The sequence below is a fragment of the Sus scrofa genome, chromosome 13, assembly GCF_000003025.6.
Source record: "Sus scrofa isolate TJ Tabasco breed Duroc chromosome 13, Sscrofa11.1, whole genome shotgun sequence".
Lineage (NCBI taxonomy): Eukaryota > Metazoa > Chordata > Mammalia > Artiodactyla > Suidae > Sus > Sus scrofa.
The window spans coordinates 162,676,174-162,691,907 of record NC_010455.5 but is presented as its reverse complement, the minus strand read 5'-3'; the positions used below and the strand labels follow the sequence as shown (position 1 = coordinate 162,691,907).

The window sequence follows — 15,734 nt, the reverse complement described above, 5'->3', positions numbered from 1 at the left end:
TAAGAGCACTTTTAACAGGTTAGTCCCAGGCAGAAGCCAGACTATAGAGGGAAAAATGAGATTGAAATACAAATAGAATTGGTAGGTGGAGACAAGTTTTTAGGAGAAAATTGGGGAGATGGCAAGGCAAGAGATAAATCAGAATCTAATAGAAAAGAAAAATCCGGGATATTTTTAAATATAGAAAATAATTAGACAATTTTACTCTGAAAGCTGGGGAATTAAAGAAAATAAACTGGTAAGGCAAAATATCTCAGGAGATAGGAAGGTACAAAATCAAGGATCCTGGTGGAGAACTAATTGAATAGCAGAAGCCTTCATATTTTCCAAGACTTTAAGGGCCTCTGTGTTGTGGATCTAGAGGGATTTATGAGGAACATGCAATAAATTGAAGGAAATGATACCTCATATTATTGTATTTCTATGCAAAGTAGGAGGAGAGTTTATGTGGGAGTTTGAGGACAAATCTTCATATAAGGTGAATGTTTATAATAGCTGCTAAAGTTAAAAAGAAAAATAGGAATTTCTATTGTGGCTTAGTAGGTTAAGGACCTGACATTGTTTCTCTGAGGATGCAGGTTCAATCCCTGGCCTTTCTCAGTGGGTTAAGAAGTCAGAATTACTGTAAGCTGTGGCAGAGGCCTCAGATGTGGCTTGGATTCAATTCGATTCCTAGCCCAGGAACTTCCATATACTCCAGCTATGGCTATATATATATATATATATATATATATATATTTTTAAAAAAAAACAAAAAAAAACGGACCATCAGAATTAGGTTCTACTCCAATGACACAGATTTTTCAGGCTCCTAGCAAGGGTATCCAGGTAAAAATCTTTACCAGTGCTTTTAATGATACACAATGTAAGTGGCCAGGAAGATGATCTTCTGGACTGCTGACCCAATAATTTGCATTAGTTACATACACTCTTCCTTCACTTCTACCAGTCCCCATCTTTGGTACTGGAGAAAATAAAATGATTAACTACTCATGCTGACATCTAGATGATACTGGAGAACATGATTGTGTTTGGGCAGTGGTGTACATGCTTCTGTGATTTCCTGCAGGAACAGCTGACCGCTCCCCCACCCCCCACCCCCGCCAACAACCCTCTATAAGAATGGAGATAATAGAGGCTATTGTTTATAGAACAGGTACAACAGAAAAACAAGAGCACTGCAGGGGAATCGGGGATGGTAGTTCAGATAAGCAGCAAAGCCAGGTTAGACAAAGAAGTCAATAGAGAGGCTGTTAGGCTAGAAATACATAGAAATTTTATAGCTAGAAGACTTTATTAGGTAGAAGAGGAAGTATAATAGTATGTAAAGGTGAGAGAAAAAATGGAAAGAAGACTGTAGCCAGAAAGTAGGATATTGGCAGTGGTTTATTAGAGCTAGATCATACCATCTTGCAAAAGATGATGATTAAATAGTCAGGAGACTGATTGATAAACAGCCAGTTGCTTGATATTGGCCATGATGGGATTATTTACACCACAGAAATTGGCAAATGCTACAAAAAAAGAGCTTGTTTGTTTTGTTTTTCTCCAGAGAGTCAGTTTACCAACATACTAGATGAGTATTTAAGAATTCTGAAGTGTCATTTTCAGAGATGACAACTTCCAGGTGTGTCTAGGAGTCAGTGACTAAAGTAAAAATGAAGATGATTATCTTTAATTAACTAATGTAGCTAACAGTTATGTGTGGTCTCTCTGAGTCAGGCATTATTCCAATTCCAGGCATTAACCCACCTAGTGCTTACAACCACATTATGAGGTGGGTGCTACTATTATCCCCTTTTACCAATGAGAAAACTGATGCAAAGCAAATTAGGTGACTGTCACAATGTTAAATCATTCATAATTCATTTATTTTTTGCACGAATTTGTTTTGACAAACTATAGCAGTCCAGGTACTATTCTGGAGCTTGGAACACAGAAGCAAACAAAGCAGAAATTAAAAAACCTAGTGGGAAGAGAAATAAAGATTTCAGTAAAATATTGGTGTGTCACATAGTGGAGAAAAATAAAACAGGAGAAGTGGAGGTGGGACAGAGATTGGGTTTCAGTATTGAGTGGACAAAGAACATCTCACTGAAAAGTGGCATGTGAGTAAAGATGGAAAGGTGAGAGAGCAAACCAGGTGGGTACCTAGAGGGAAAATAATCCAGAGAATTAAAACAGAAAGTGCCAAGGACTGAAAGGGAGCATTTTGTACCTGTAGAACAGCAAATTAAGCCTTTATGCTCAATGACTATATGCTTGTTTTTTCCTAGGATGGTAGTGTTTCATGCCTGTTATCTCTTTATAATTATTAATAAAGATTCTTTTACTCTCCAGTAGGGGTGATAAAAAGTAATAGTCACCCTATCATTATAGCTATAATAGGGCCTGAAAGAGGAAGGATGGTACAAGCTGAAGTCAGAGAGTAGATGGAGGCAGAAAGGAGGTCAAATATTAGAGGGAAATGGTTCTCAACCTTGACCACACATTATAATCATTCAATTTAGAGAGCTTTTAACAATTCCAAGTTCCAGGCTGCACCCAGATATATTAAATCAGAATATCTTAATGTAAGACACATACATCAATATTTGTTGAAATTTCCCTTAATTTGTGTCCAATATGCAACCAAGTTGGAAAACCACTGAAGCAGAATCTTACAGGCCACTGAAATGACTTTGAGTTTTCTCTGGGTAAAACAGAAAGCCATTGTAGTGTGGAAGCACAGCGTAATTTAATTATGTTTTAAAAGGATTGCTCTGGTTGCTGTATTGGGATGAGATTATAGTGAGGTACTGATGGCTACAGAGAAATTAGGAAGCTTTTGCAGTTCGGGTAAGAAGATGCTGGTGGCTTAGATTAGGATTGTTGCACTTGAGTTGATGGAAAATAGTGGGTTCTGTTATGTATTTTGAACATAGAGCCAATAGGATTTGCTGGGGGATTGGGTAAAGTATTTAAGTAAAAGAGACTGTCATCCACAAAATAAGGTGAAGAATAGGCAATAAAGTAATTGTGACTTTATTGTATTAGCTAGCTAATAGACCTAAACCTCCTACATAATGTCTGGCACATATTAAGTTCTCCATTATATTATCTATTATTATTATAATATATTTCAGAAGATGTCACAAAGAGTTTTTAAGCTGTTTTTCTGTTATTTCTTGATCTACTTTTTCTAGTGGCTAAAAATAGTTTTAATTTTCACCATTTAAAAAAAATCTAGAGATTCCCTCATAAGCATGAGTATTTAAATAATACATATGGGTACATATCAGCATTTCAAAAACAACATGAGTCATCTGAAGATTTTCCTTGAGCAAATGCAAAGCAAATATTAATTTAAAAAATTAAAGGGATCTTTTAAATATTTATGTGCTCAAATTACAAATCTAGTAAAGATGGCATTTTACCTTATGCAAGTTATATATTAATAATGAGAGCTGTGTTTTATTAGCACACTTTTCTTGTAAATTGTGTTGTGTGGAGTTATATTTGTACGGGGTATAAGAGAGAAATTAATATCACTTCATTTTATATCCAACAGTGAAAAAAAAGTGAAATTACATTTATCCACCAATATCTGTTTTTAAACCATAAGAGTTACCGCTGAATTACATCCCTTTAATTATATTTTTTCAGGAGAAAATATTTGAAACTTCATGTCAATGAATGTTATTTATCATGACTGTGCCAGCTTCATGCCAAAGATTATTCTAAAAATAATGTGACAGTAAACATCCAAATATATGAAAGCACCGTGTACATGGAACCAAGCATATGAATGGCTGAACTTTCTATTCTTAAATTGGGAGTTAGAGCATCAATTTACAAAAGCCTAAATTGATCTCTTTAAACATTTCAGTACTGTAAATATGTTGTGTCATTTGTAGCATCTGGTACCATGAAACTGTATTTTATAAACTTCCTATCAATTTTCATTTTGCATACAGGACTTTATATTGAATTTTTTCATTGGTATTTAGTTCATAACTGTGGTGATATGAGAGAAGTTCCATGCATTTTCCTGAACTCTCTATGGTCATTCCTAACCTCTCATTTGGACCATGCAGGAGATTTTGGATTTATAGAACTAAAGTTTGGACTCAAAACTTATGGTTCTCAACCATGCCTGCAAGTCAGAATCCCCATCCTAGTGAGGTTTTACAAAATACATATGTATACCCAAGCAAATATATTTTGCAAAAGCCTCCCAATAATTCTGATGCACTTTAGCGATGTTTCATCAAGACCTTGGCACTCTGTGACAACTTGCTCCAGAAGCCAAACAAAAAAATAACTATTTTTGGCTTCTCTTAAGTGCATCATGTGGTAGTTACTGTAGATTATCTTTATATAAACCTAAGGAGAAAAAAATCAAATTCAGTAGAATATTTTCTTAAGTTAAAGCTATATTATATTCAAATTCACTTTAAGCTCTTAAAATTTGATTTAAAATCCAGCTGCCTTGTTTCACAAGTCCAGATCTACTTTTCTTCCTAGATTTTTTTAGGTATATTAAAAATGACATTTTTAGTTTGCTTATGAAATGTCTGACTCCTCTCTTGGTGGCCACTCCCTTCTATAACTAAAAATATAACTCTGCCTAGCTTAAGTCCAAATCCAAGATTACTATGAAAGAATAAAGCCTTGAAGGATTTAATAAATATTCTACAGGAAATTATAATAAGATCTTCTGCTAGGGAGGCCACAAGAACCAAGACTTCAGTAAAAAGGAGATATTGACTAATTTTTTTCAATTGTTATTTTAAAACAAGAATGATCTGATCTTTTCAAATCTATAAATAACCTCAGGCATTTTTTTTTAATTCAGGAACATTTTTAAAAGTCATAGCATGGTCAACTTTCTGATTTAGAAACATAAAAACTGAATTTTAACTTTAAACTTAACTTATAGAAGTAATTCTCCAAGGACTGTTTTCTGCAAAGTCACTTATAAATCAATTGTTGAGAACTCAGAATGCATTTTCCCATAAATATTTCTTTTAAACATTCTTCTTAACTCCCTAGGCAGATCCATAAAAGCCTCTTTAATAAAAACTATAGCTAAAGGATGTAACATTCAATATGAATGGGGGCCAGTAGTTTCCTTTCAAAAAAAAAAAAAAAAAGCTGCATTTTCTCCCCTCCATATGCTTGTATTGGGCTGAAAAAAAAAATGTAAAGGCCATTTTTCTGTGAAATCCACCCCTTTCTTCATGTCCTCTTCCCAGGTTCCCAGATACTCAACTTTTATTGTTTTAAATTCAACATGGTAACAAACCTTATTATCTCTGATCCTCAAACTAGGCATTTTTCCACTTCGTAAAATTACTCCACCTTAATCTAAGCTCCCATTCTTCACCCCACCCTAATCTAAGCCCCCATTCTCTCATTGTCACAGATCTTGGCTGGATTTAAACTTAGACCAATTCATACTAATATGTGATTCACAAATACAATTTTATTTCCTCTAGGTGATTCTTCATTTTTTACCTGAAGTTGTAAACCCAAATAAATTTTTTCATTTTACTCTATTCTGGTAATAATACTTAATGTGAGATCTACTCTCTTGAAAAAAATTTTAAGTGTACAATATAGTATTGTTCACTATAGGAACAATGTCATACAGCAGATCCAAAGGCTAAATTCATCTTGTTTAACTAAAACTCTATGCCATTGATTAACTCTCTGTATCCCCCTCCCCCCAGCTCCTGGACACCACCATTCCACCCTGTGAATTTGTCACAAATAGAATTTTTAAATGGAATTTCAGGTAGCAAAGCAAAAATAAGTGAGAACACTCAGACAATATGGGTGAGGGTATTTTTGGACTAAGGGACAATTGGGAACACAGAGGTCAACTCCTCTCTGTTGTTGTGGCTTTTCAGAGATTCTCATCTTCTGTGCCTTAAGCAACCATTGTATTTCTTCAAACCTCCTGTTCTCTCAGAATATCCTCAAGCATACAGAAGTAGAGCAACAAGAGATTTGCAAAATGTCCACTGTTTATATACCTCAGTCTTTTGTAAACCACTTAACAAAGTACATTTCCTGCATAGCCATTTTATAGCTCAAGTCAGCATGTTGGAAGTAATAATTTTACAACTCTGCAGCTAATAGTTCTATTCTTGTCATTCTGCCCATTTTTAGTAAACCACAAAAGTCTTTTGACATACATATGAACCAAAGTTTAATTACTTCATTTTAGAGCATAAACTGTCACCTGATAGTGTTTATTGCACCAGATTCGTGAGGAATATTTGGACACTGATTTATTTATTGTAGGTAACCAAGACATTACATAGGAATTAAATTCTCTGCAAAGGTTTGTTTAACAATGGCATTTAATTTTTAATTCTACTCTGAAACAGCAGCTTATCATTTACTAGGTATAATATTGTTTATCACTCATATTTAATGTTTTCAAGACACTGAGTCACTGCAGTAATTATTTACTCCCTCTATACAAAGGAGTACTGCACATTTTTTAACAAGAATGTTTGAGAATGGTGATTTATATTGTGGTCCATAGACTTTTAATAGTTTGTAAGGCTATTCTTTTGGTAGATTCAATATTACTCTACTTCTCCAGTGAAGACCTAGGAAGAAATATAGTAGAAAGCTAACATTCAGTCCCCTTTTCCTCAATCTACAGCAAAAATATAAGAATCTGATGGTCATAATCAGAGTCAAACCAGATTATTGCCCTCATAAGTGAGTGCTTGCAAGTATAGTCAATACTTTTAAGTTACTCATGCTTTTCTTATAAAAATCTCTTAATATTAAATCTTTCATGATAACTACTTTAAGAAAATATCCTACATGGACTAAAAGCTTGAAGCACTTTACTCCATTAAAAGGAAAATAAATAAATTCAACTCAGTTTAATTCAGCACATATCTGTTGAATATCTACTGAGTGCCAGGCATGGTGCTGGGTCCTGAGAATTCAGACAAACAAGACAAGGAGAACTTACTGTCTGAAATGAGATTATGTTAAAGTCAGTAGAAGAGACATATATATATATATATATATATATATATATATATATATATATATATATAACTTCAGCCAATGTTGGTAGAGACAGGATGCTTTGAGAGCAATAAAGAAACTTAGTCCAACTGTATTCCTCCACTTTTCTGACCAGTCCCCCACTTTTTCCAATCTATTGCAGGTCCTGCTGGCTATGCCTCTAAGATAGATCTCAAACTTGATTCAAGCCAACAGTTTCTCTATCCCTTGATATTCTAATAGCTTCCAAATTGATCTCTCCATTTCCATTCTCTATTCTCCAAAGTCAGAATGTATCACACCTCAACTAAAATTCTTCCCTAACTTTTCATTACTTTTAGAATAGATTTCAAACCCTTCACCATAGGTTACAAGACCCTGCCTGATTTTGCTTCCGCCTACCTCTCCAGTCTCCCTCTCACTTGCGCTCTCACTCACCAAACTGCAGCCTCACTGGCTTTCCTTTCTCCAGCATGCCAAATTTGTCCCTGCTTTAGGCCCTTTGTACATGCTGGAAACTACTCACAGGCTCCATCATGTCTTTCTCTTTTATATCACTCTGTTCTGTTTATTTTATAGCTTCTCATTATTTATGTGTCTCATTTTTTTACCTGTTTATTTTCTGTCTCCCTGCCTTTAATTAAGTATAGGTATAGCTGGAGCAAGCACTTTTCTCTTTTGCTTCCCACTTTGACTTCAGTAATTATAGCAATGACTAGTCCACAGTAGATGTTGAATAAGTCTTGTTTGAAAGAATGAACTTGGGAATAGAGCAAGCACCTCCTAGAAGATAAGATAGTTATCATGAAAAACACAGGTGACAAAAGTCTAAAAGAGCATTCCTGAAAGAGGGAACCATATAAGCAAAGCACTTTAGACATGAAATAATATGTTGTGGGAGTGAATTACACACAAGAGATTTGAATCAGAATAGTATGTGACACTAAAGATAAAAGCAGATGTCATGCCTTTGTATTGAATGCTATATTCTGTCTTTGAAGGGTTTTAAGCAAATAACTGACAGGATGGTATTTGTGTTTTTTTTTTTAATTCAAATATATTTGTTAAGAAAAACACATTGTTGGACAATAATGTAACTTCAGGACAGCATAGCACTCAAATCCTACATTTGAGCTAATCACAAAGCACTTGAACTCAACATAGGATGAATGGACACTGAGAGCTTAAAGTGTTTGTGGGGTACAACCCACAATGTAGGTTTTGAAAACCATCATTAAGAGCTCTCATTAATGTGTAGACAATGTGACATGCCAATGACCACTCCGATCTGGTGGATGTTGTGCTCCAGGGTCTGAGAGAAGGTCTTAGTCGAGCTGTACAGTTTTCAGAAGTAGCAGATATTATTATGTATAGTTTTCAGAAACCAACTTCCAATCAGGCTCACCCTCTCTGTCACTCAGAGGTTAAGCTCCATGTTTCTTAACAGTCAGAATGAGAAAGAAAAAAAAAAAAAAAGAAGAAGAAGAAGCATGAAGACAAACTGAATTCTAACTACTAAGCTCTGAGATGCAGTGTGTAAATATGCCACATTCACTCTTTTTCATTTGAATCTGCCTTACGGAGAAAAAAAACCATGTCATAAAAAAATTCATAGTTTATTTTTGATTAATCTCTAGAAGGCAGCCCAAAGATATTAAATCTCAGCACTCTCACATTTTTCTCCTCCTCTCATAAACAATTCAATTCAATTTGAATTAATATTTATTGAGTGCTGACACAAGGCATGGCAGTATAGTGGATGCTGTGATAGAACTATTGCATAAAAGGGAGAAAACCAGTGTCCAACCTTACAAAAAAAGAAAACAGTATTTTTTACACACGGCAATAGGAATAATGTAGCAATAGCAACCAGTGCACTACAAGATTGTATCAAAGTTATTTAATTCAGTCACATTTATTAACCATCGGCCATATTCAAGAAAACCAATATATCCTAAACCACATTTGAGGAGGCTTATGTTAACAAGCACTAGAAAAAAGAATATAGATTTTGTTTGAAGGAGAGTGTTGCATCATTTTTAGAGAAATAGATTTTTGCCATACCTCATGTATGAATAAATGGGGCTATTCCTTTCAGCCAGAAATAGATAAATAGATCATTTGTTGGTTGTATCTGGAGTGGTCTTGTTTGTTTGTTTGTTGTTGTTTTGGTTTAATGTTTTAAGAGCTCTTTTGTAATTTGCTTTATTAAGCTAAATTATGCTGCCTAAACTAGCCCAGGCTGGGTCATTATGGCAAACGTGGGGCCAACTACATTTCAGATAACTCCAATTAATAATATAAGCTCTGGAATTATACTGTCTGGCTTCAAATAATGACTTCACTATTTCACATGTTATGATAGCCCCAACAAAATACTTGCAAACTGAGTTCAAATTATATCAAAAGGGAAGTTTTTTTTGTGGCTCAGCAGTAACAAACCCAACTAGTGTACATGAGGATGTGTGTTCAATCCCTGGCCTCACTCAGTGGGTCACGTATCTGGCATTGCTGTGAGCTGTGTTGTGGGTCCCAGATTTAGCTCAGATCTTGCATTGCTGTGACTGTGGCCTAGGCTGGCAGCTGTAGCTCTGACTCAACCCCAGCCTAAGAAACTTCATGTGCCACAGGTGCAGCCCTAAAAAAAAGAGAGTATATCAAAGGATTATACACATGCTGAAATCATTCCAAAGATGCAAGGATGATTCAAAACCGACAAATCAATTGATGTGATAGTACCACATTTTAAAAATGAAGGATAAAAATATGATCATCTCAATAGATGCAAAAAAATCATTTGACAAAATTCTATAGCCATTTATGATTTTAAAAAAATCTAACCAAAGTGAATATAAAGGGAATGTTCCTAAAATAATAAAAGTCATATATGGTAAACCCACAGCTAACATCATACTCAAGTATAAAAAGCTGAAAGATTTTTCTCTAAGATCAGGAGCAAGACAAGGATGCCCATTCTTGCTACCCTTATTCAACATAGTATTAGCACCCTAGACAGAGCAATTAAGCAAGAAAAAGAAATAAAAGGCATCCAAAATGGAAAGAAAGAAGAAAATTATCTCTACCTGAAGATAACATATTATATATGTACAACACCCTGAAGACTTCACCAAAAAAAAATTTAAAACTAATAAATGAAGTATAGTTGCAGGCTGAAAAGTCAATATATAGAAATGAGTTGCATTTCTATACACTAACAATGAACTGTCAGAAAGAGAATTGAAGAAAACCCCTTTATGGTTTTATCAAAAGAGAAGAAAATAATTAGAAATAAATTTAACCAAGAAGGTGAAAGATCTATACAATGGAAATATATAACAGACCCCAATTATTTAATGCAGTCTTCAGAAAAAGAAACAAAGCTGGAGACATCACACTTCTGATTTCAAACTATTTTACAAAGCTATGTTTATCAAAATAGTATAATGTTGACATAAAAACAAACACATAGATCAGTGAAACAGAGCAGAGGGCCCAGAAATAAACCAATGCATGTATGGATTTCTCCCATGGAATGGGAGAAAACATTTGCAAACCACACATCCAGTAAGGGGTTAATACCCAAAATGTATAAGAAATTTATACAACTCAATAACATCAACAACAACAAATAATAATTCAATTTTTTTTAATGGGCAAACTACCTAAATAGACATTTTTGCAAAGAAAACATACACATAGCCAACAAGTTGATGAAAAGATGCTCAACATCACTAACCATGGGGGAAATACAAATCAAAATCACAATGAAATATTACCTCACATGTGTAAGGATGGCTGTTATCAAAAAGACAAGAGTAAAAATGTTAGCACAGCTGTAGAGAAGAGGGAACACTTGTACAATGTTGATGGGAATGTACATTGGTACAACATTATGAAAAACCCTGTGGTGATTCCTCAAGAAATTGTAAATAGAACTACCATATAATCCAGCAATTCTACTTCTGGATATATATCCAAAGCAAAGTAAGCTATTATCTTCAAGAGATAACTGCTCCTATGTTCACTGCAGGATTATTCACAACAGCCAAAGTATGGAAACAACCTCTATTGATGGATGAATGTATTAAGAAAATGTGGGAAAATATATATACATACACATATAATGAAATATTATTCAGCCTTATGAAAAGAAGAAAATCCTGCCATTTGCCACAACATGAATGAAACTGAGGGATGTTATGCTAAGTGAAACATGTCAGAGAAAGAGAAATACTGCATAGTATCATTTATGTGAGAAATCAAAAAAAAAGTCGAACTCACAGAAACAGAAAATAGAGAAGTGGTTACCAGGGGTAAGAGGAATTGGGGAAATAGAAAAGGTTTGTAAAAGAGTACAGACTATCAGTTATATGATAATAAGTTCTAAGGATCTAAGGTAAAACATGGTGACTTTAATTCAAAACTATATATTATATGATTTAAATTTGCTAAGTAGAATTTAACAGTTATTTAAGTTATGTAAATGTGTAACCAAAAAAATCTTCCACAACAACCAGAAAGTGGAAGTAACTCAATGCCTATCAACTGATGAATGAATAAAAAAATAAATAAAATATTATTTGTCATTAAAAATAGTAAAATACAGATACATTCTACAAATGAACCTTGAAAACATTGCACTAAGTGAAAGAAGACAGTCAAAAAATACCACATACTGGGGAGTTCCTGTCATGGTTCAGCAGAAGCAAATCTGACTAGGAACCATGAGTTGGTGAGTTTGATCCCTGGCCTCGCTCAGTGGGTTAAGTATCTGGCCTTGCCATGAGCTATAGTGTAGGTTGCAGACATGGCTTGAATCTGGCATTGCTGTGGCTGTGGTGTAGGGCAGCAGCTACAGCTCTGATTAAACCCCTAGCCTGGGAACTTCCATATGCCATGGGTGTGGCCCTAAAAAGGACAAAAATACAAAAACAAACAAACAAAAAAACCACATACTGTGTGATTCCATTTATATTAAATAATTAAATAATAAATCTGTATAGATAGAAAGTTGATTAGTAGTTGCCTATGACTGATGAAGGAGCTGGGGGAGATAGGGAGTGACTGCTAATGAATATAAGGTCTTGGGGGGAAATGATGAAAAAGTTCAAAAATTGATTATGTGACAATTACACAACTCTGTGAATGCACTAAAAATGATTACATTGTATACTTTAAAAGCATAAACTCTATGGCATGTGAATTATATCTTAAAAAACTTGGAACAAAATATTAGCAAATCAGAGTCAACATTGTATAAAGAAATTATACCTCACAACAAAGTGGGATTTACCTCATTATACTAGACTGATTTAACTTCTAAAATTCAAGTAGTGTTATCTATCAGATCAAATGACTAAAAAAAAAAATGACATGATCATAGCAATAGATGAAGAAAAAGTATTTGACACAATCCAACACCAATTCATGATAAAAACCCTCAGTAAAGAAAAGAATAGAGAAGAATGTCCTAAACTTAATTAATACTGTCTATAACAAAAGCCCTACAGCTAACATTGTACTTAATGGTGAAAAACTGAAACTATCCCGTTAAGATGAGGAAAAGGCAAGGATGTCTACTCTTACCACTACTTTTTAACATCATACTGGAAGTACTACCTAATGCATCAGGACAAGAGAGAGTGGGAGGGAGTATACAGCTTTTATTTTTCAGATGACATGTTATCTATGTAGAAAATCTGAAAGAATTGACAAAAAACCTAGACTAATAAGCAATTATAATAAGGTTGTAGGATACAAGGCTAATAGATGAAAGTCATCTGCCTTCTTATATACCAGTAAGTAGCAAGTGGAATTTGAAATTAAAAACAGTAAGATTTATATTAGCACCCCCTCATATGAAATACTTAGATATAAATCTAACAAAATATGTTTAAGATCTAAATGAGGAAAACTACGAAACTCTGATATGAAATCAAAAAACTAAATAAATGGAGAAATATTCCATGTTAATGAATAGAAAGACTTAATAATATTAAGATATAGTTCTCCCCAGCTTCAACTATAATTTCACTGAAATTCCAATCAAAATCCTAGTAAGTTATTTTGTGATATCAACAAAATATCAACAAACTGATTCTACAGTGTAGAGACAGAAGACCCAGAATAGCTGAAACAGTATTGAATAAAATCTAAGTTGGCGACTGATACAGCTTGACCTCAAGACCTCTTATAAAGCTATAGTAATCCTGATAGTGTGGTATGAATGAAAGAATAGCCAAATGGATCAATAGAACAGAATAGAGAGGCTATGATAAACAGTCAACTGGTCTCTGATAAAGGAGCTAGAGTAATACCATGAAGAAAAAAGTCTTTTCAACAAATGATGCTGGAACAATTGGACATCCACATACTTAAAAAAAAGAAGAAGAAGAATCTAGGTATAGAATCTTATACCCTGCACCAGAATTAACTCAAAATAAATCACAAATCTGAATGTAAAATGCAAAATCATTAAATTCCTAGATGATAACATAGGAGAAAACCTAGACAACATTGGATTTGGCAATGACTTTTTAATATAGCTCAAGATACAAGAAAGAAATAATTGGTACGTTTGGACTATATTAAGATGTAAAACTTTGACTCTGTAAAAGACAATGTCAAGAGAATAAGCAGCAGCAGAATGAGGAAAATATTTTCAAATGACATATCTGATGAAGGACTGTTATCTAAAATATACAAAAACTGTTAAAAATCAACAATCCAATTTTAAAATGGGCCAAACTACTAGGTATAAGTTATAAGGATATAATGTAGTACACAGGGAACATAGTCAATATTTATAACAACTTCGTATGGAGAATTTTCTGACATACTAAAATGACAAAAACTACATGTATGTTTTTATTAAATAATAACTATTACTAAAATAAATGGGCTGTCGTGTGTGTTTTGTACATGATTTTCACTACAACTGGGAGTTAGATTGTACTCTCCTCTTTGTACCGATAAGGAAACAGAAGAACTCCTTTGTTGTCAGGTTGTCCATTAACAGCTCCTACTTTACAGAAATTCTGTCCTGACAAGAACTGTAATACCAAGCATCTTCGACTTACTAATATGTAGAAGATCCAACCATCTCTTTAAATGCAGTGTAATCCTTTCTAGACCAAGAGAATTTTTTGCTTTCAAATGAGGCTTTGAGATTCCTAATAGAGGAGAGGTGGGTAAGGAACAGAATAGGAAAGACTGATTTCATCTAATAATGCACTGTCTAAGAAGATGGATTGGAAACATACAGAGCTAATAACACCAAAGATTTCCTTTGCCAGGTTATCTTTTGTACATTAATTATAGAAAAGAGCCTTCTTAAATGGATACTCTTGCTGTAGAATATTTATTTTAAGAGAGGGCTCTTTTCCTTGCCCACTCTTGAGTTGGGAGATATCAGAGAGTCATCATTGCATAGGAGACCATGTCACTGTGATTGCTCAAATCATCCCTGCGTTTCAGCTACTCTAGTTTTAAATCATTTTTCCATGAAAACTGCTTTAACTTTGCAAATTTTAATATACTCTTATGTATGGCTCTACCACACTGTATAAGGTATATAGCCCCTAGTCTCTTACTAGATATTAATTTGTGGTATCATTCATAAATAAATTTTACCTGATGTGCAAAACCATCTTTTATATTTCTCTGTAACTCGGTTAATGACAACAATCTCCAAATAACAAAGTAGAATAATATGCATTAGTTTTCAAATTTAAAATACTTTTACTTTCATTTTCTCTATTTGTAGTATTATACTGTCTGGTATTATTGGTGCACATATTTGCATGAATGACAATGGATTTTTTTTTCCTTTTTTTAAAAAACGATATTATTTTCACATAGAAAACAAACGTGATTACCGTAGGGGAGGGTGCAGGGGCAAGGGACAAATTAGGGGTACGAAATTAACATATACAAGCTACTATATAAAAAAAGATAAGCAATAGGATATATTATATACCCATCATCTTTTAATAATCTATACTGAAATATAATTTGCAAAAATATCATTATTCTGTACAACTGAAACTAACACAATATTGTAAATCAATTATACTTCAGTTAAAAAAACATTTTTTCAATCAAAATGAGAGGCATAAGGCTTCAAGGAATTGAATACTGCATATCAGTGCTATGCTTGACTTGTTATTCATATTTCTTTTAATTTTCCCAATTAGGAGCTGAAATAGTCCTGTTTTCAGTCAGTTGCTGACACCTTTTCGTTAGCTTTATACAGTTGTCTCTGGGTGTCTGGGAGGGACTGGGTCCAGGACCAACCCCAGATACCAAAATAGGCAGATGTTCAAGTACTATAGTCAGCCTTATGTATCCATGGATTCTGCATCCTCTGATACAACTAATACAGGAATGTAAACTTAAGACTGTTTGGAACCTGTGACTGGCAGAATCTAGATGCAGAGAGCTGTCTGTGTATTTTTTGGAGAAAAAAAAATGTTTGGTGTAAATGGATCTGCACAGTTCAAACATTTTGTTCAACAAGAGTCAACTGTATAAGGAAAGAATGAGAAAATCTATTTTCTATTTGTATGTTTTTTTAATTCTCTTGCAACTTTCCTAAACTTGTGCTAGTTTATGCAGGTTTTCTTTTTCTTTGAGTGGTCATTTTTCACTGTATTTCCCATGATCATACAGCTTTTGCCCAATCCTAGATTTTGCTGCCCTGTACAGCGGATTGG

The 15,734-nt window shown here is 33.9% G+C and overlaps 1 protein-coding gene across 10 annotated transcripts in view; it reads left to right on the top strand.

Moving 5' to 3' along the window:
• EPHA6 (EPH receptor A6) overlaps positions 1 to 15,734 on the top strand; it is an 876,888-nt gene that overhangs the window by 753,815 nt on the left and 107,339 nt on the right. The gene's annotated exons all lie outside the window — the stretch shown is intronic.